The following is a 21,562-nucleotide window of genomic DNA, read 5'->3' as shown; positions in this document are numbered from 1 at the left end:
GATACCTGTCATACTGAGTTAGGATTCCTCCTAGAGACTTCATTTTTCTAAAAAAGTATTTATTCATTTAGCTGCACTGGGTCTTCGTTGAGGCACACAGGATCTTTTTAGTTGAGGCATGTGGACGCTTCATGGCAGTGTCTGGGATCTATTTCCCTGACCAGCGATCAAACCCAGGCCCCCTGCATTGAGAGTGTGCAGTCTTAGCCACTGGACCACCAGGGGAGTCCCTCTAGTGGGTTCATTTTAATTTGATTGCCTCTGTAAAGATTGTATCTTCAAATAAGGTCACATTTTAAGGTACTAGAATTTAGAACTTTACCATTTGAATTTTTTTTTTGACAGGGGGAGTATAATTCAATCCATAGCACCTGGTGAAATGGTTTATTAATTAATTTTAAAAAAGTTTGGTGGTGGTGTCGGCTTAATTGCTAAGTACTGTCTGACTCTTCACGACCCCATGGACTGTAGCCCACCAGGCTGCTCTGCTTATGGGATTTTCCAGGTAAGAATAATGGAATGGGTTGCCATTTCCTTCTCTGAGGGAGAGTGGGGGATGGATCTTCCCCACCCAGGGATTGAACCTGGATCTCCTGCATTGCAGGCAGATTATCAACTGAACCACCAGGAAAGCCCCCAAAATGTTTACTAAGTGCCTATGTGAGCCTTGGACTATGCCAATAAACAGAAAGTCCCTTCTTTAGGAAATTTACATTCCAGTAGCAAGGAGGCAAATAAACAGATAACTCTACAATGTGTCAAGGGGTGAATAAAAGCGGTGCCGAAAAATGGAGGGGGAAAGGATGGATAGTGCTGGAGTAGGGGACAGGAGGTGAGGGTTGGGAGGCGTCCCTGTTTTATGCAGGGTGGACAATATCCCATTTGACCAGTCTTGGAGGAGATAAGGGAGAAAGTCTTCACAGTGGTCTAAATTAATTATAATTTGTTTTACTTATTTAATGGTCTTCTACCTGAGTGCCAAAGAGTTGATACTTTTGAACTGTGGTGTTGGAGAAGACTCTTGAGAGTCCCTTGAACTGCAAGGAGATCCAACCAATCCATTCTGAAGGAGATCAGTCCTGAATGTTCATTGGAAGGACTGATGTTGAAGCTGAAACTCCAATACTTTGGCCACCTGGTGTGAAGAGCTGACTCATTTGAAAAGACCCTGATGCTGGGAAAGACTGAAGGCAGGAGGAGAAGGGGACGACAAAGGATGAGATGGTTGGATGGCATCACTGACTCAATGGACATGAGTTTGAGTAAACTCCGGGAGTTGGTGATGGACAGGGAGGCCTGGTGTGCTGAAGTCCATGGGGTCGCAAAGAGTCGGACATGACTGAGAGACTGAACTGAACTGAACCAGAAACAAGGGCTTCCCTGGTGGCTCAGCTGGTGAAGAATCCGCCTGCAATGTGGGAGACCTGGTTTGATCCCTGGGTTGGGAAGATCCCCTGGAGAAGGGAAAGGCTACCCATTCCAGTATTCTGGCCTAGAGAATTCCATGGACTATATAGTCCATGGGGTCAGAAAGAGTCGGACATGACTGAGCAACTTTCACTTCACTTCACCAGAATGTAAGTTTCTTGAAGGCAAGAAACTATACAGTTGGTAACATCCCAGTACCTAGAGCCATGTCCGGAATTTATATGGCATGCAGTAAAATATTCTTTACTAAAAAAAAGGGGAAAGAGTGGTCCAAGCAGAGGGAACAGTAGGTACCTTAGGTCCTGACCTGCGAGTGTGCTAGGAGTACCTGTAAGGAGGCCCTTCCGATTAGGTCTGACAGAGGCAAGTGGAGGTGAGATTAGAGGGGTGGGATGGGGTTGGGATTGAGGCATCTTGTAGGCCATTAAATACTATTGGATTAAAAAAAGTATTTATTTATTTTTTGGCTGCACTGGGTCTTTGTCACAGCAAGGGCTTTTCTCTGTTTTTGGAGAGCTGGGGCTACTCTCTGGTTGCAGTGTGCGGGCTCCTCACTGCGGTGGCTTCCCATGTTGCTCTGTGGCTTCTGTGGCTCAAGGGTGCGAAGGCGTCAGTGTTTGCAGTTTCTGGGCTCTAGAGCACAGGCTCCACAGTTGTGGGGCACGGGCTTAGTTGCCCCATAGCATGTGGGAATCAGAGCTGGAACCATGTCTCCTCCTGCATTGGCAGGTAGGTGCTTTACCACTGAGCCTTCAGGGAAGCCCCAGTGGTTTTGATTCAGAATGAGGTGAGAAGCCACTGGAAGTCTTTTAGCAGGCAAGGGACATGGTCTGATTAATGGAGATGGAAGGAGGGAATCATGTTTAGAGCTTCAGAGAAAATCAGGCTTACAGAATAATCTCATTTTGAGATTTGCAGTATATTTCATTCTTTGGGTAAACCTAGGATAAGTTCCATCATTCCATAGCCATTTATTTGATCATATTAGAAACCATTTACTACTGAAGGACCATGGTGGAATAATTTTTTGTTGTTGGTTTGGTTCAGTTCTATTTAACGCTAAAGGAAATTTCAATTTTGCAGGTATACATTTTATTCGTACGATGTTGATGAGAACTTCCCTGGTGATCCAGTGGTTAGGGCTCTGTGTTTTCACTGCTGGGTCCTTGGTTCAGTCCCTTATCAGGGAACTAAGGGCTACTCTCTAATTGCGGTGCTTGGGCTTCTCATTGTGGTGGCTTCTCTCGTTGCCGAGCCTGGGTCCTAGGGCTCGAGGGCTTCAGTAGTTGCAGAAAGTGGCTCCGTAGCTGTGGCTCCCGAGTTCTAGAGCACAGGCTCAATAGCTGTGACGCATGGTCTTAGTTGCTCCCCAGCATGTGGGATCTTCCCGGATCAGGGATTAAACCTGTGTCTCCTGCATTGACAGGCAGATTCTTTACCCCCGAGCCACCAGGGAAGCCCTGTGCGTTTTCTGTTTTATAGTTACTTTCTAAGTAGCATGGGTATTTGTACAGTCCCAAACTGGGAGTGTGTTGGCAAGATAGGTAGCCATTAGAGAGTTTTCTTTTAAATTTATTTTTATTTATTTATTGGTTTTTTTTTTTTTTTTTTTGATTCACTGCATGGCTTGTGGGAATCTTAGTTCCCTGACCAGGGATTAAACCCAGGTTCATGGCAGTGAAAGCCCAGGTCTCAGACCACTGGACCACCAGGGAATTCCTGTAAGTTTTCTTTTATTTGTACTTTAAAACTTTTGAGCGTATTTGTTTTCTACCACTGCTACAAAAAAATTATAACACATCTAGTGGCTTAAAACAACAAAAAAAAATGTATTATCTTACAGTTCTGTGGGTGAAAAGTCTGACTCAGTCTCACTGAGATAAAATCAAGGTATCGGCAAGACTGTGTTCTCCTCTGAAGGCTCAGGGGATAATCTGTTTCCTTGCCTTTTCCAGATTCTGGAGGTCACTCCCACATCCTGTCTCTCATCATTTTCGAAGCCAGCAATGCCTGATCCTTACGTTGAATCACTTGATCTTCTGCCAGAGCCATATTTATGACTCACTTTTTCTGTCTCCCTCTCACTTTCTACTTTTGTGATCACAATGGGCCCACTCTGATAAATAAGGGATAATCTCTCTATTTTAAGGTCATCTGACTAGCAACCTTAATGTTATCTGTAACCTTAATTCCCCTTTGCCGTGTAACCTAGTATCTTCATAAATTTTGGGGATTAGGATGTGGACATCTTCTAGGTGGCCATTATTTGAGCTGCCACATGGAATAATTTTAATTTAGAGAAGAATTGCAAGGTACAAATAGTTTCAGAATATCCTCTGCCCAGTTCCCTTAAATGTTAGTATCTTACTTAACCATCACACATGAGTCAAAACTAAGAAATTAACATTGGTTATCCTCAACAAAAGTCCAGACTTTATCTGGATTTCATCAGTTTTCCCACTATTGTTGTTTTTGATTCCAGGATCCAATCCAAGATACCCATTGCATTTAGTGTGAGGTTTTTTATGGCTTTCTTGTTAGTGCTTCTGCACTAACTGGACACTGAAATAGTCAAGTCAGTCAAAGTTATTGTGCTATTTGTGCAGGCAGTATTGAAAGTCGGTGACCAAGGATGATACTTTGCACATTACAAACACAATAAGTAGTTTTCAAAAGACTGCTACTCCAACTCATGCATTATATATTGTGAAAACCACTCCTATTATTATTCTTTGATTTATCATGTTTGCTTAGCAACATTATGACAAGTGCCTAGGAACACTGGTTTCTAGTGAAACTTTTATTTTAAGCTATCCAAAAAATACAAAAAGGAGAGGATATTAAATCTCACAGACAGGATTGCCTCGAATAGAATAAGTTTCCTCTTGGTCTATAAGTCAGTTCTGAAGAGATGCTCACAATCGTTGCTAGGTCATTCTGGGGTAGAACAGACTGTGTACTTTTTGTACAGGCAAAATTCTAAAGTACTTTGAGGTTTATTTTGGCGCTTGATTCTCTTTTTGCTTCATGAATTTAATTATCATGTAATTCATATATATATTACAGAAAAATTAGAAAACACATATGAAAAAAACTATTTTTAATCATACATGCTCTTATTCCCCAAAGAGAATAACTGTTAAAATTCTTTTAGCCTCTCCCCCCTTGGGAGTACATACATAAGTATTATAAACATAATTTATTATCCAATTTTCAAAAATAAATTATATTTATATGAAATAATACCATACATACTGTTTCTACTCCATGTATCATGAACACGGTAGCCATAGCATTATTTACAACGGTTGCATAGCCATGTCCACTTCTTTTTAGCTAGGCTCCCAGGTATCTTATATTTTAGTTTATTTTTTGTAGTAATTCTGCAAATTCAGAGAACCTGCTGGCAATAAAAGCTGGAAAAGTATATATAAGACCTCTATAATACTTGAATATACTTCAGTATATTGGCATATACTATTTATATTAAGGAAATAACAGTTACCTATCTCACAGCGTTATTTGAAGAAATTAAGTATTGGACAGCACATAGAAAACAATCCATAATCTGAGTTAATTACTATCATGCCATCGACAAGCGTTCTGTATGGGAAGTATAATCATGGTCTTGTATACATATTTTATATGAGAAAACTGGCTGGAGAGGTGAACTAAAGGCTCAGTGACATCAGTCTGGTAACCTCAGCTTTTCTGACTACAAATTCCATGCTTTTGGCGCTGCACCATATCGACACTCTGTTATGTCGGACCTGTTCTTTCTGACAGGATGGTAAGCTGTTCCTGCTACCCGAGCTCCATCGAACACTATTTCCCTATTTCCCAAATTCTTCAGAGTCCTCCAAGGAACTGCTTGATTCTAAGGTGACTATTGGATTGGAATGAACAGGGGCCTTTAATAAACGTAAGATCCCAGCACAAACGCTGCGGGGTAAGCCAGGACGTCAGCACTAGGGTGAGAAAGTCAAGCAGAGTCTCGGTTTTGCCACGTGGCTTTGCCGTTACCCTGGAAGCGCAGGCGGGCGGAGAAACGCCTAACGCCCCCGGCTCAGGACTACAGGTCCCAGAAGCCCGCGCGCCGCATGCCACGTGACCGCCAGCGGGCGCGCGCTGGGCCGTTCGGCCCCCAGCGGCGTTCCCCGCTTGCTTCTCTCTTCAGTCCCCGCCTCCGGGCCTCCGCCTCGACGCTGCCCGGGCCGGAGCCGAGCAGAGGAGCCGGAGCCGGAGCCGTGGAGACGTGGGAAACATGGAGGCTTGAGGCGGCGTGCGCCACCCCGGCTGCGGCGGTGACCGAGGCTCGTCGTGTCCCCGCTGTTACCCAACCGTCTGTCCGGATCTCCCCGCCGGCTGAGGCAGGTGGGCTGTGGCGCCGCCCCCCGGCCGCGCGACCCTGGAAGCCGGGCGGGGCCGCCAGCCCCTCGTCAGAGCGGCTTTGGGAGCAGCCTCCCCTCCCCCGGCCGGGGCTGGCCAAAAGAGTCCCCCGGCCGTGCAGGGGCTGTGCCTGGGCCGCAAGAGCCGCCCCCCGCATCCAGGGTTCAGTGGCACTCGGCGCCGAGGAGTGAGGGGGTGTGTTAACCAAGCGAGTGTGTGGGGGCGGGCCTCAGTCCGTGTGGGCCACCGAAGAGCAAGTCGGTGATGAGGGGGTGGGATTGAGGTGACCGGTGGGCGTGTGATGGGCAGCCGAGCAATAATATTGCCTTTTGGGAGGGGGGGGCAAATTTTTGCGATGCAATTTACATACCATAAAATTCACCCTTTAAGAGTATTATCAAAGTATAACTCAGTGTTGTTTTTTTTTTTAAGTCACTGTATTTTAAAAAGCATAGTCACGGGGTTGTGCAGCTATCTTAATTTCAGAACATTTCTGTCACCCAAAAACGAAACCTGTACCCATTAGAAGTCACTCCTTATTTTCCACTCCCTCACTCCCTGGCAACTAGTGATTGTGTTTTAACTGAAAGGTGAGAGGGTGGGAAGTTAGCTCGTCGAGTGTTGGTGAACAGTACTGGGTTAACAGAGTTGATAGGATGATAGTACTGAAATACAGGGAAGTACTGGGATGATTGTAATAGTGCCAGCAGAGGAGTGCTCAGGGTAGACTTGCTAAGGGGGAGGTTGAGTAGAATCCTTAGAAGAGGGGAAGGTTGGAGGGAGAGATGTGTAGAGAGAAAGTGTGCTGAAAGAGATGAAAACGTGTGTGTAGACGGTGGAAGAGGGACCCCGGAAGAAAGTGCGTGTGTGTATGTGTGTGTGTGTTTAGAGCACCCTTTCAGCGGGACCCTGACTGTATGTGTGTGTGTGTGTGTGTTTAGAGCACCCTTTCAGAGGGATCCTGGCTTTGGGCGGATCAATTGAGGGCTCAAGAGAGGAACTGGAGGTGGGAGGGAAGAGGATCTATGGGAATAGGTGAATGGTTGCTGCTGAGCTTGAAATTTACTAATGATGTAGATTTCTGAATATCCTGCTTTGTGTTGTTTATCTTGGATAATTCTGTAACTCAGATAGACTGAGCAAATATAACTCTTCCCATTCTGCAAATGAAGAATCAGTCTTTTAGCTGATAGGTGACTTCCTGAAACTCATTAGATTAGTAAATCAGGCAAAATGAGTGGGAATAAAATAGTAATTGATGCACGTGGTGAAAATTGAGGTGGGGCAGATGTTATAGGAGGGCTTCCCAGATGGCTCTGTGGTAAAGAATCCACCTGCCAAGCAGGAAATGCAGGTGAAACTCGGGTTCGATTCCCTGGAGAAGAAAATGGTGACCACTGGGTCACCATTCTTGCCTGGAGAATCCCATTGACAGAGGAGTCTGGTGGGCTACAGTCCATGGGGTTGTAAAAGAGTCGGACAGGACTTAGTGACTGAACAACAAATGTTACAGGAAGGAGTTTTAAACTATTCACCTATTAAATGTCTTAAATCCATATTATGATGATAAATAGGTCAGGGACTTTGTACTTTTTAATTTGGAAAAGTTCAATCTGGGCTAATATAATATACCCCCATGTACTCATTACCCAGCTCTAACAGTAACTCAGGCTAATTTAATTTCATTTATGGCTCTGTCAATTGCTAGTCCCACTCCAAATATTTGTAAATATAGTCCCACTTCAAATATTTGTAAATATTTGAGTATATATCTCTAGAAGATTGAGTCATTCTTCTTAATATACCCACAATATGATTAGCATACACCCCAAATAATCTCTTGTATATTTAGAAGGACTTATTTTTTAAAATGTGGCATCCATCTGATACTGAATAAGCAGTGCAAACATTTTGATGCTTGACTTTCTGAAAAATATAGTATTATTTCCAGATTTTTCCAGTCAATCCTGTTCTCCTGACGCTTCTATTTTCTTGGTTGATATGGTTCATTCTTCTATAGAAAGTTTTAAGAATTGTCACTTTGGCTGGCTTTTTAGTGGATGGAGTTTTGTGAGAGCATGAGAAAAATAGAAGTGAACTATATCACAAAATGCACAAGTAACTTATCTCTGATAATGCTTTAAGTATTTGGGCAGTTTGATTATGCTTCTCTCCTCTAGACAGTTTCACATATTGTTAGAAGTTGTTTAATGTGTGTATGTTAGTTTTCTATGATTACTCTAACAAATCACAAATTTAGTGGCTTAAAACAATACAAACTTGTTCTTTTTTTAAATCATTTATTTGGCTGTGCCGGGTCTCAGTTGTGGCATGCAGGACCTTCCATCTTCATTGCACCATCTGTGATCTAGTTGTGGCCTACGAACTCTTAGTTGTGGCACATGGGATCTAGTTCCCTATCCAGGGATGGAACCCCGGCACCCTGCATTGGGAGTACAAGAGTCCCAGCCACAGGAATACCCGGGAAGTCCCCAAACTTATTCTTTTGAAGTTCTGTGTTTTAGAAGTCCAAAATGGGTCTCACTGGGCTAAAGTTAGTTGGTCAAGCCTGTATTCCTTTTGGGAAGTTTCTAGGGGAGAATCTGTTTCCTTGCCTCTCCCAACCACATTCCTTCGTTTGTGACCCTCTTCATCTTCAAAACCAGCCGCGTTGCATCATTCTGTTACGCAGTTGATCTGACCACAGCTGGGAAAGATTCTCCATTTTTAAGCATCTATGTGATTAGATCAGGTACATCTGGGTAATTCAGAGTAATTTCTCCCAACTCAAAGTCCTTAACTTAAGGATTCCTGCAGAGTCCCTTTTGCTATGTAAAACACCAGAAACACAGGTTCCAAAGATTAGGATGTGGACATCTTCGGGAATTGTTACTCTGCCTATCACAGTATGTTTGGGCATACTTTGTTAAGTGATTTTGTTTGCTGTTACAAATGCAGTGTGTCATCTTTCACTTCGTAAGATAAAGGGGTTAGTGCTAGAGAGGACTGTTTCATTTTCCCTTTATTGATGGTAAACGGATAATGTGGAATATGTCTGTGGCATTTGTAGAGTGAGACCTTTTTAAAAAAAGTGCAATAATGTGTAAAGTCTTTCTGTATTTCATTTCGGTCTTTTTCACATTCATGTTTTTTCAGTATTGCATACTTGTAATCAGAGTGTATATATAATGCTCAAGTCACAGGACACTCTGGGGGAATGATGGTTCCCTGCCCGGAGTGAGAGACCAGGTGCTGTCTGTCCTGGTGGGTGATGGAGGCACCTCCAGTTCAATAGGAAGACAGGGAGACAAAGTTTTCAGGAAGAACGAACTGCTGTGAGAGTTGGGCTCGAATTCCCTTCCAGGATTTTCCTTAATGTGACTCAGCTGCATGGTTGTGGGCCTGAAAAGCAGAGGATCATGATGGCCTTTGCTGCTCTTCCTTTCCCAGGCTGTGGAGAAGATGCTGAAACTTCTCAGTAGAGATTTCAGGAAGTCCTGTACTTTGGCATCCTGTTTCTTGAGGGGGCTCCACTTTCCAGCTTAGCTCTCAGGGTCTTAACTGCCTCTGAGCATGAAGGTCTTGTCTCTCTGATGGTGGTGTGTTTTAGCTTACCGCTAAGCCAAATATAATGAAAATATAATAATAATAATATTAATAGGTAATAATTACTTATTATTATTAAAAAGTATAATGGGAATTGTTAAATATCTGTGCCTATCTTTAAGCTTATTTTCCCTCGTAAGATTCTTAGTTGAGCTTAACTCTATGAACTTCTTAAAAGCTGCTTGCAGTTTTAAGTGATCCTTGTGTTGGTCTGTTCGTAGACGAAATAATCGAGGAGGGCTGAGAAGAAGTTTACATAGCTCTTATATGCTACAGACTTTTTGTTTTCATTCTTTTAGGAAAGTTTGGTCAATAGTTTTTGATGTCTTCTCTAGTTTTTAGCATTGTTTTAAAAATTCAGATACCAGGTAAGGGGTGGGGATGGGTGAAATGGATGAAAGTGATCAAAAGACGCAGATGTCCAGTTATGGAATAAATCATCTAGGAATGTAATGTGCAGTGTGGTGACTGTAGTCAATAATACTGTATTATGTGTTTGAACTGGACATGGAACAACAGACTGGTTCCAAATAGGAAAAGGAGCTTGTCAAGGCTGTATATTGTCACCCTGTTTATTTAACTTATATGCAGAGTACATCATGAGAAACGCTGGACTGGAAGAAACACAAGCTGGAATCAAGATTGCCAGGAGAAATATCAATCACCTCAGATATGCAGATGACACCACCCTTATGGCAGAAAGTGAAGAGGAACTCAAGAGCCTCTTGATGAAAGTGAAAGTGGAGAGAGAAAAAGTTGGCTTAAAGCTCAACATTGAGAAAACAAAGATCATGCATCCGGTCCCATCACTTCATGGGAAATAGATGGGGAAACAGTGGAAGCAGTATCAGACTTTATTTCTCTGGGCTCGAAAATCACTACAGATGGTGACTGCAGCCATGAAATTAAAAGACGCTTACTCCTTGGAAGGAAAGTTATGACCAACCTAGATAGCATATTCAAAAGCAGAGACATTACTTTGCCAACAAAGGTTTGTCTAGGCAAGGCTATGGTTTTTCCTGTGGTCATGTATGGATGTGAGAGTTGGACTGTGAAGAAGGCTGAGCGCCAAAGAATTGATGCTTTTGAATGTAGTGTTGGAGAAGACTTGAGAGTCCCTTGGACTGCAAGGAGATCCAACTAGTCCATTCTGAAGGAGATCAGCCCTGGGATTTCTTTGGAGGGAATGATGCTAAAGCTGAAACTCCAGTACTTTGGCCACCTCATGTGAAGAGTTGACTCATTGGAAAAGACTCTGTTGCTGGGAGGGATTGGGGGCAAGAGGAGAAGGGGACAACAGAGGATGAGATGGCTGGATGGCATCACTGACTCGATGGACGTGAGTCTGAGTGAACTCCGGGAGTTGGTGATAGACAGGGAGGCCTGGCGTGCTGTGATTCGTGGCGTCGCAAAGGTTGGACATGACTGAGCGACTGATCTGATCTGATCTGATATGTTTGAAAGTTGCTAAGAGTAGATCTTGAATTTCTCATTACAAGAAAAAAAATTAACTGTTTATGGTGGTAGATGTTAACTAGACTGATTGTGGTGATGATTTTGCAATACAGTATTTGTTGTGTTGTACACCTGAAACTAATATAATGTTATATGTGAATTATATCTCAGTTGAAAAATGCAGGCCCCCAAAGTGACTGTAACTCTCTGATAAGGTCATTGGGGGAAAAAAAAACAAAAGTTTTTTGGTATGTAATATGACTGATAATGGAGAAGGCAGTGGCACCCCACTCTAGTACTCTTGCCTGGAAAATCCCATGGACAGAGGAGCCTGGTAGGCTGGAGTCCATGGGGTCTCGAAGAGTCGGACACGACTGAGCGACTTCACTTTCACTTTTCACTTTCATGCATTGGAGAGGGAAATGGCAACCTACTGCAGTGTTCTTGCCTGGAGAATTCCAGGGACAGCAGAGCCTGGTGGGCTGCCGTCTATGGGGTCGCACAGAGTTGGACACGACTGAAGTGACTTAGCAGCAGCAGCATGACTGATAATAAATTTCTTTTTTAGATTGAGTCAGTCACTGAATCTTGACAATTATTCCTTCAAAATATCTCTTGCAACCCTCCACCTTAGAATATTTTCAGAGCCTCCTGTGTCAGTCAAGATTTGATTTGGCTATACATGCAAATACTAGCTTAAACATATCATTACTTTGTTTCTTATGTAAAAGAAGTCCAGAGGTAGACAGTTCAGGGCTGATGCAGTGGCTCTACTGTCATTAGGGTGCTATGCTCAGTTGTGTCTGACTTTGTGACCCTAGGGACTGTAGCCCACCAGGCTCCTCTGTCCATGGGATTTTCCCAGCAAGAATACTGGAATGGGTTGCCATTTTCTCTTCCCAACCTAGGGATTGAACCCATATTTCCTATGTTGACAGGCAGATTCTTTACCACTGAGCTGCCTGGGAAGCCCACTGTCATTAGTGACCCATCCCCTTTTCCAGCTTCTCACCCTGTCATCTCTAGGGTACGGCCCTTGATTTCTGTGTCCAGATGGTAATTTATGGCTTGTCAGATAAATGATCTGACACCCACAGGATGGTTATGGACTAGATGTTCAGTTTAGTCACTCAGTCGTGTCTGACTCTTTGCGACCCCATGAACCGCAGCACACCATCCCTCCCTGTTCATCACCAACTCCCAGAGTCCACCCAAACCCATGTCCATTGAGCCGGTGATGCCGTCCAACCATCTCATCCTCTGTCGTCCCCTTCTCCTCCTGCCCTCAATCTTTCCCAGCATCAGGGTCTTTTCAAATGAGTCAGCTCTTGCCATCAGGTGGCCAAAGTATTGGAGTTACATGGGATCGGATGCCATGATCTTAGTTGTCTGAATGTTGAGCTTTAAGTCAACTTTTTCACTCTCCTCTTTCCCTTTCATCAAGAGGCTCTTTAGTTCTTCACTTTCTGCTATAAGGGCGGTGTCATCTGCATATCTGAGGTGATTGATATTTCTCCCGGCAGTCTTTATTCCAGCTTGTGTTTCCTCCAGCCCAGTGTTTCTCATGATGTACTCTGCATGTAAGTTGAATAAGCAGGGTGACAATATACAGCCTTGACGTACTCCTTTTCCTATTTGGAACCAATCTGTTGTTCCATGTCCAGTTCTAACTGTTGCTTCCTGACCTGCATAGATATAGATATTTTGAAATCATCACTGTACTGGGAGGAGTTCACTGGTTCAGAAGACCGAGAGATAGATGCAATATTGTGGTTACAGTGGGCATAGTAGAAGAGATGCCCTTTAGTAAATTATCCCCTTTGGGCATCAGCTTGCTTCTGGCCTTCTTTGCTTCCCTCCCTATTCCAGCCATGTTGAACTTCTTTCAGTTCCTGGAATGGACCCTGCCTGTTTTGCCTAATCCTAGGCCTACTCACTTTGGAGAAAGAAATGGCAACCCACTCCAGTGTTCTTGCCTGGAGAATCCCAGGGACGGGGGAGCCTGATGGGCTGCCGTCTCTGGGGTCGCACAGAGTCGGACACGACTGAAACGACTTAGCAGCAGCAGCAGCAGGCCTACTCACAGGCTTTTCTCTTTACTTTGAACCCCTGTACCCAACCAGGCCAGTGTTTTAGGTCTTAGCTTTTTATGGCATGACCTCTGGGAAGCTTTCACTGAGTCTTGGATAGTTGCCATGTTATAATTTTTTGTTGATGTGTCTGTATCTCATTCTCAGCTGTAAACAAAATCTATCTTTCCTAGTTTTAACCTTGACTCTTAGTATTAGGCTGGCCACATGGTAGGTGCTCACAAAATACTGACAGAGTCGTGCTTCCGTAACCAGTATGATGGAGCTTAGGTATTGCTAGTTTGTTTTATCAGCCCTGCACCTCTTCTTTGATATTGGCACATTGATTTGTTAATATGAATCAATGATTGTGAAATAGTAAAGCACATTCTTTCCAATTTAGGAGAGTTAATTGACTCCAATTAAGAGTTAATACTTAAAGCAACACTTGCGGGTTGTTAGGTAATTTATAATAATATAATATTATTTGTATTTTATATAAAATACTTTAATAATTTATAATATTATAAAAGATCAGCAGTCCCATGTCTTACCTACTATCTTTTTAGTGTGGTTCCTGGAGACAACTACTTTTAACTGTGTTTGTAAGTAATATGTCTAAATGACTATATTGTTATTTATCAATTTTAGGTAATATCTCTTAACTCCTGTTATGGTGGAAGAGGTCCTTTTTCTCCTCCTATCCCTCTTCCAGCCCTTTCGCTGTGGACACTTAAGAATTGGCGCTTAAAAAAAAAAAAAAAGAATTGGCGCTTAGCGTTTACACTATTATGACTGCATAAATGTCACTGCTAAGCTGAGTTTACCTTGTTTTCCCGCCCCCAGCTCTATTTACTTTATGTTTCTATGAGCACATTACTGATTTTTACCAAGTATGTGGAAGGACCTGTGGGGATTGGAACCCAGGAAACTTAGGCAAGACGTTACTCTGGCTACTGCTGTTGCCACGAGCAGTGAGTTGTTTTTCATCCCTGTCCCAGAGGCTTCGTTGTCTTTGTTGGTGCACAGGTAAAGTACAACCCCAGACCTTTGCAGTTCGCCACTTGACTTGAATGTCTTGAATGTAGGCTCCTCTCTTTTATTCATACTTTCGGTTTGAAACTCCTGTTACTAATCTATTAAGACCTTCTAAATGGCTCTTATTATTTTTTGTGTCCTGTTTTCTATTTGTCGTCTTGTTCTTTTTTAAATAAAATATTTATTTTTGTTTATGTTTGGCTGTGTCCAGTCCTGGTTGTGGCACGATAGGATCTGCGTTGGTGGGACCTTCTGTTGCAGCCTGCAGGCTCTGTGTTGCCGTGTGCAGGCTTCTCTCTAGTTGCAGTGCGTGGGCTCAGTAGTTGCAGCACGCGGGCTTAGTTTCCTTGTGGTCTGTGGGATCTTAGTTTCCCGACCAGGGATTGAACCTGTGTCCCTGCGTTGAAAGGCAGATTCTTAACCACTTGACCACCAGGAAAGTCCCTTGTCTTTTTGTTCTTGATTATGGGTGTTTCCTTGACCTTATCTTCTGTCTGTTGAGTTTTTAAATCAAGTTTTAATGTCAAGTTTTTTTTCTTGTTGTTTATTACCTTGACATCTTGTTCTTGGTTTATGGGAACAGTGTGGCACGGTGGTAAAGAGCATGGTTTCTGCACCTAGACTGCCATGGCCTGAAATCTGATCTGTCACTTTCTAACTCTGTTGTCTTGATCTTGGGCATGTCACTTAACTTTTCTTTGCCTCAGTTTATTCTTCTAGGCCCAGAGTTGGCAGACATTTTGTCTAAAGGGCTAGATCGTAAAAATTAGGCTTTGTGGACCCAGAGGCAAAATGAAGAAAATTATGTCGATACTCACATAACAAGGGAGAGAAAATTTCTACAAGTGTATATTGATGATGTTAAAAATACAGTGCTAATAATGGTTGAGAACTTTTTTTGCCAAGAGAGGTTTCCTATTGAGAAGAATGAAATTTCTTCTGGGGAAGAAGGGATACCATATTACTTAATTGGAGTTCTGAGTTATTGTTTCCTATCATCAGAATTTATCACAGATGTTTATATCTAATGCTGATGTATAATGAGATTTTCTGTATTTCATCTTTGAATATACCTTTTTGTTATTGTTGTTTAGTAACTAAGTTGTGGGAGAAGACAATGGCACCCCATTCCAGTACTGTTGCCCGGAAAATCCCATGGATGGAGGAGCCTGGTAGGCTGCAGTCCATGGGGTCGCTAAGAGTCAGACACGACTGAGTGACTTCACTTTCACTTTCCACTTTCATGCATTGGAGAAGGAAATGGCAACCCACTCCAGTGTTCTTGCCTGGAGAATCCCATGGACGGAGAAGCCTGGTAGGCTGCAGTCCATGGGGTTGCACAGAGTCGGACACAACTGAAGTGACTTAGCAGCAGCAGCAGCAACTAAGTTGTGTTCAACTCATTTGTGACCCCATAGATTGTAGCCTGCCAGTCTCCTCTGTCCATGGGATTTCCCAGGCAACAGTAAGTATTGCCAATGGCTTCCTTGCTGTCTCAGGGGTAAAGAAGCCACCTGCCAGTACAGGAGACGTGGAGCCACAGGTTCAATCCCTGGATCAGGAAGATCCCCTGGAAAAGAAAGTGGCAACCCACTCCAGTATTCTTGCTTGGGAAATTCCATGGACAGAGGACCCTGGCAGGCTATAGTCCACGGGGTTGCAAAGAATCAGACACGACTTAAGAGACTAAACAACAAATATTGCCAAATACTGACATCAATTTATGAGCATATATATAACTTTTTGGCCACACTGCATGGCTGGTGGGATCTTAGTTCCCCAGCCAGGGATCGAACCTGGGTCCATGGCAGTGAAAGTCCAAGTTTTAACCACTGGACTACCAGGAAATCCCCTGTGTGGTTTTGCTAGAGCGTGTTAATCGCTTAGAAGGCATCTATAGAGTTATGTTAGATTCATTTCTGATATTTACCCTTTAGTAAATCATTCCACTGTGGACTGATCACTTCAGTTGAGATTATGTGGAAACTCTTTGTTGCACAGTAAAATAGTTTTTGAAATGTGGAAAGTACTTTTGTACCTGCATTGAGGTCTGAAAAACACTATTGGAAGTATAGTTTGACTTTGAAAAATTTATCTATTGCATACTTGTGTGGGATTGGAGATCTCAAGTCTTATTTTGATTTCTGACAGCATCAAAACTGTGTAAAACAGCTTGCTGTTACTTGTGATTCACACAATATCAGTTAATTTTACAGATCAGTGCTGTTGGCCTTCTATTTTTAGATTGAATTCATTGAGAAATGTTATTAAATCTGCAGCAAAAACTAATTTCCAAAGCCATTCAGTGTTTAATAACAGTGATTGAAGGGGGTTCTTGTTCAGAACAATTTCAGTCTCAACCCTGAGCTTGAAAAATTTAAATAAAACTGTACTGTTGCTAAGCCATTGTATTGTTGCGTGGTAGAATGTTTCAGGATATTCAACTTTTATTTCTGGAAAGACTCTATGGAATTGATAGTTAAGTTCGTGAGAGTGGATGAGGTTAACTACTGGCACTCCTGGTTCAGTAGCAAGATAGATTCAAATATTTTATACAGAGTATTCTGCTCATTTAATGAATATGCTTTAAACACTTTACATTTTAAAAAAATATTTAATTTACTTAAAAATAGAAATACTAAATCTACATGTTAGCAGAAATAACATGTTTTTGTAAAAAGGTGTTTATTTTCCAAAGTGAAACAAAAGTTTGTAAACACCTTGCGTTTTCACAAGGTTTGTAGACGTGTCAGGTGAGCTTTTTCACTGCTACACACGTTTGCCACCATCTGTTGTTTTTCATCTCAGCAGATTTCACTTCAGGTTGTACTGCGTTACTATCTTTTCAATTATTTTGGAAACCATTCATGGCTGTAGTTCTTCCATACAGACTGTTCTTTGAGCAGTTATTCTCACCAAAAGACAAGTCTTAAGGTTGTTTTATTTTCTCTAAACACATTTCTTTGTCTGCTGTAATCAAACATGGTTTGACTCATGATTGGTGAATGACTTGCCTTGCTTGGTTAACAGATGAACCATTTGGAGTCTTAGTTGTAGCCTCATTTTCATTTTTTTATTTTTGAGAAGACATTTTGCTTGTGGTGAAATGATTTTACATTTTCAAATTTTCCTGATTGTTGTTCTGATGAGTTGGGAGTGAGTGCTGTGTGGTGGGGCAGGTCATGCTGGTAATGTCTTCCCATCTTGTGTTCTAACACAGCTATGATGCTTTTACATGATAAATGCAGTACTTCAGCATCTAATTAAATATGCATTTTATTTACCTACCTATTTGGCTGCACTGAGTCTTAGTTGCTACATGCAGGATCTTTAGTTGCGGCATGTGGGATCCTAGTTCTCTGCCTAGGGATTGAACCCAGGCCCCCCGCATTGGGAGCAAGGAGTCTTAGCCATTGGACCATCAGGGAAGACCCTTCAGCATCTAATTAGATTAAAAAAAAAGTCTACACTCCTCTGTGACTTAAAAGTGTGACATCATGGGACTACCCTAGTGGTCCAGTGGTTAAGAATCTGTGCTTCCACTGCAGAGGGCATGGGTTCGATCCCTGGGCAGGGAACCAAAACCCCACATGCTGTGCCAAAAAAAAGGGGGAAATATGAATGCATATCAAAAAGAAACACTAGAAGATAAAACAAATTGCAAAAAAAGAAAAAACATGACCTCAGAGTCTGCTCTGTTCTTGTTTTAATATGAGAGCTACCCACTGGTAATTTACAATGTTGACGTATGGCAGTATGCCTGACTCCTGATATGCTGTCATTGTCACAGGTGTCATCGAGATTTGTTGTGCAGTGAGTAGCAGTATAAAGTACCAAATACAGTCCTTGTCCTCACAACTCAACTCTGTCGTCATATCGCGAAAGCAGATTTAGACAATTTCGAACAAATGACTGTGGCTGTGTTTTCATCAAACTTTATTTGTCGACACAGAAGTTTTAATTTCATATGCTTTCCATGTGTCACAAAATACTGCTTAAAAATGTAGAAATCATGCTTCGTGAAGCAGGCTGGATTTAGAACTTGGGTCATCATTTGCTGACCCGTGATCTAGGCAATGAGAACAACAGTACTGGCCTCAAAGGATGTGGTGTGGGGTCAACAACTCAGTGTGTGTCTAGCACTTTGAATAGGACCTGGGGATATAGTAAATGCTATGTAAATCTTTTCACTTATTATTATTTTTATTATCTCCCTGAAGATATTATTTTTAATTTTTTCCCTTAGAATCACCTGCTTTCTGATTAATTTCTTTGGTTTGTTACTGTTATTATTTATTTATTTATTTATTTTCAGATTGGAGGCTTTCCTCTCACAAGTCAAATCATTTTTGCTGGCCCATTCTTAAGGTCAAGACTCCCAGCGTTGATTGGAAGCTCTGTGTGTGAGCGGATTGTGGTGAGTGGTGGGTTGTAGGCGGCAAGCCAGCTTTTTAAATGGGGGAAATTCCATATGTCTCTATCTTTTCCTCTGGTTCCCCCTCCATTTCTCTTAGGAAGAACCCTCCAGTTTCCTGCCTGGGAGGCTGGGAAACCTGCTTTGTAGCTGTGCAGCAAGCCCACATGAACGTTACTCCCCTGTTTTCATCCTCTGCCTCGTTACTGTCTCCAGCCTTGGCTTCAGAGTCGAGTCTCTCCAGTCAGATTGCTGCAGAGCGCGCACACATGATTTCCTACTGGGGCGGGTGGGCAGTTGGGGGACAGGGGGGAGACTCGCAGACTTGAGCCCCGTGCCTCACCCAGCCTTTCATGGCACCCTTCTCAGTTGTTTTCCCTTCCCAGTGTTCCATGGGGTGGATTGGCTTGCTTCTTGGTCGCATCTCCTTTGGCAGGCAGGTATGCTGGGGACATCCTCAGCTCTGCCAGTTCAGTCACTGCCTCTCTTGTCACCTTTCCATCTTTCACACTTCCTCTGATCTTCTTATATCTTTTTATTTTCGTGACTCTCATTTCACTGAAGTGGAATACCCAACTGTACTTACTCAGTATAGCACCTGGAACCTAGTAACCTTGGAGAGAATGTTCCATCACTTGGACTAGTGGCCCTTGTGGTGTCTCACATGTCCTTTGGCCAGTGATTACTGCCCACTGTTTCTCTGGACTCTTGTTTCAGGGATGAGGTTTTGTCTTAAAGTCTGTTGTGTGCAAATGTGTGTGTATGTATACACACACATATATACATTCTGGAATATAGTTTATGATTTATGGAGTCTCAGCCTAGGTTGTGACAAAGTGCACCTAGCATGTTATTTGCATATTTTGAGGGTATTAGCATGGAATTTGGTGACTCAGTCTGTATAGAAGAGGAGATTTACTTTTTATGTGAAGAACTCGCCTGCCAGTGCAGAAGACATAAGAGACGTGAGTTTGATCTCTGGGTCTGGAAGATCCCCTGGAGGAGGGCGTGGCAACCCACTCCAGTATTCTTTGCCTGGAGAATCCCATGGGCAGAAGAGCCTGGTGGGCTACAGTCCATAGGGTTGTAAAGAGTTGGACATGACTGAAGCAACTTAGCATGCATGCACGCACAAATATCAGATATTTCACAAATCAAATGCAAAATATTGAGCATAACATTTCTTGTTCACAGTATTGTTTTCACTCATGATAGTAAAGCTGACTAGAGGAAATAACTGATCAGAAAATACTGAAAAGCAGTATTATATGAGTCAGACAGCAGACCAAGGTGTAATTAAATTAACTATGAAAAGGGAAAGTGTAGTTGCTCAGTCATGTCCAGCTCTTTGCGACCCCATGGACTGTAGCACGCCAGGCTCCTCTTGCCACGGAATTCTGTAGGCAAGAATACTGGAGTGGATTGTTATTTCCTTCTCCAAAATTAACTATGGTAGTTAGTTTAACTTGGTAGTTAAGTTCCAAATGAGTGGTGAAGCTAATGAGCACCCTTGGACTAGAGAAAAGAGTGAGCTTGTGTTATGTTTAGTGACTAGGGTTTCAGGTGCTGTGGGACAGGTGTGTGGGGGAAACGCAGGTGTAGAAGGCAGGAGCAGAGGAGTGGATGAGCACCCTCGGTGTTGAGAACAGGCCCGCCTTACTTTGTTTTGGTTCCTATTTGCAAATTGAGGTTCATAACACTGCTTGTATCAGAATCACTGTGGATACTTGTAAGAAAATGTAGATGCCTGGGCACTAGCCTGACATTCTGAATCTTTGAGGCATAAGCATTTGCATTTTTAGCCTCATGCTCCACATGCTCCACTGGTGTTTTTTACGTACCTTTAAGTTTGAGAAGTACTGGTTTGGAGGATGGTTGGAAATAAAGTTAGAATTCGAACTTTCAGACTATATGGAAGGTCTTGAATGTCAGTACTGGGCTTTTCAGGTAATGAAGAATCATTGAATAATTTTTGAGCTGGTGAGTGAAGTGGTAGAAGTGGTAACTTCACTAACATTAAAAATAGGTTTAATAGTTTTCCTTGGCTGACCCTATCCTGAGCTAGGTCCTTTACTGAGTGCTTTTTTGCATGTGTCATATTGCTTCATCCTCAAAAAATCTTATGGGTTGTAAGTATTGTTGTTTTCTTGTGATGCAGTGGGGTTTGATAAATGGTAAAATGGAGATTCAGACTGATTATTCAGGCTTAGCAGGGTCTATCAGACACTAGAACCTTTGGTCTTAATTTCAATGCTGGACTGAATTTCCTTTTTTTAAGGATTTATGTAGTAGTGAAGTGTGCAGAGTGAATCCAAATGGAGAGATTGGAAGCAAAGAAATCAAAGTACTCTTGCACTAAATTGTGTGAGATTAAAGAAGCCTGGTCCCGAATGGAGGCAGCAGGAAGATCAAGAGATTTGTTTAAAAGATGACATGGAAAATTGTGGGTATTGTAGCAGAACCCACAGAACTTGGTGACGTTCTTGGAGAGTCACCCTAGTAAAGTGTTCAAGACCAGGGACCCTGGACTTAGCCTAGGTTCCAATCCTGCCTTTGCTACTTACTATGTCTGGGACCTCATGTGTTTGGTAAATTACTTAACCTGTCTGTGCCTTAGTTTCCTCACCTGTAAAATGAGAAAACTGTGCCCGCCTTTCAGATTTGTTCCTGGGGACGAGATGAATCAGTGAGCGTAAAGCACGTTGTGTCAGCCAGTCTGCTCCTAGTGCTGCTGCTTGTGTGGTTCCTCGGCCTCTGGTGCTCCTGTGTATTTATGTAGCTTCTTGTAATAACTCCATTGTAATACTTATCGAATGTGCTATAATAATTTATTGACAGATTCGTCTCTCCCACCAGGATTTGAGTCCATTAATGGCAGGGACCTGGTTTTTTTACTTTTTTTCATTTTCAGTAAACATCACATCACCTACATTTATAGTAAGTGTGTAATAAGCATGTGTGGAATATACGCTTGGGTATGTGAGTGAGATAACTTGAGCCAAGAATCCTGATAACATTGACAAGGAATAGTGACCTTTGGAGGGGTTACTTGTTTTAGGGGACAAATATTAAATTCTACTTTAAGATTTTTGATGATAGCAAGACATCAAATTGAAATGTTCAATAAGTAGAGATTTATGCTTGGGTTTTGACTGAGAAGTCA

The 21,562-nt window shown here is 42.5% G+C and overlaps 1 protein-coding gene across 9 annotated transcripts in view; it reads left to right on the top strand.

Annotated features, from left to right (window-relative positions):
* The first annotated feature begins 5,533 nt into the window (after positions 1 to 5,533).
* DYM (dymeclin) overlaps positions 5,534 to 21,562 on the top strand; it is a 400,415-nt gene continuing 384,386 nt past the window's right edge. The window contains exons 1-2 of one of the 9 annotated variants that reach the window (XM_061400133.1): positions 5,539 to 5,802; positions 18,301 to 18,402. The gene's annotated coding sequence lies outside the window, so the exon portion shown is untranslated. Of the gene's footprint in view, positions 5,803 to 5,874; positions 6,013 to 13,826; positions 13,977 to 18,300; positions 18,403 to 21,562 lie in introns of those variants that run through there. The other 8 variants (XM_061400127.1, XM_061400134.1, XM_061400129.1 and 5 more) reach the window with 8 other exon arrangements.

The sequence above is a fragment of the Bos javanicus genome, chromosome 24 (genome assembly GCF_032452875.1).
Source record: "Bos javanicus breed banteng chromosome 24, ARS-OSU_banteng_1.0, whole genome shotgun sequence".
Taxonomy (NCBI): domain Eukaryota; kingdom Metazoa; phylum Chordata; class Mammalia; order Artiodactyla; family Bovidae; genus Bos; species Bos javanicus.
The sequence above is the reverse complement of the archived record's forward strand: the minus strand, read 5'-3'. Positions and strand labels throughout refer to the sequence as shown.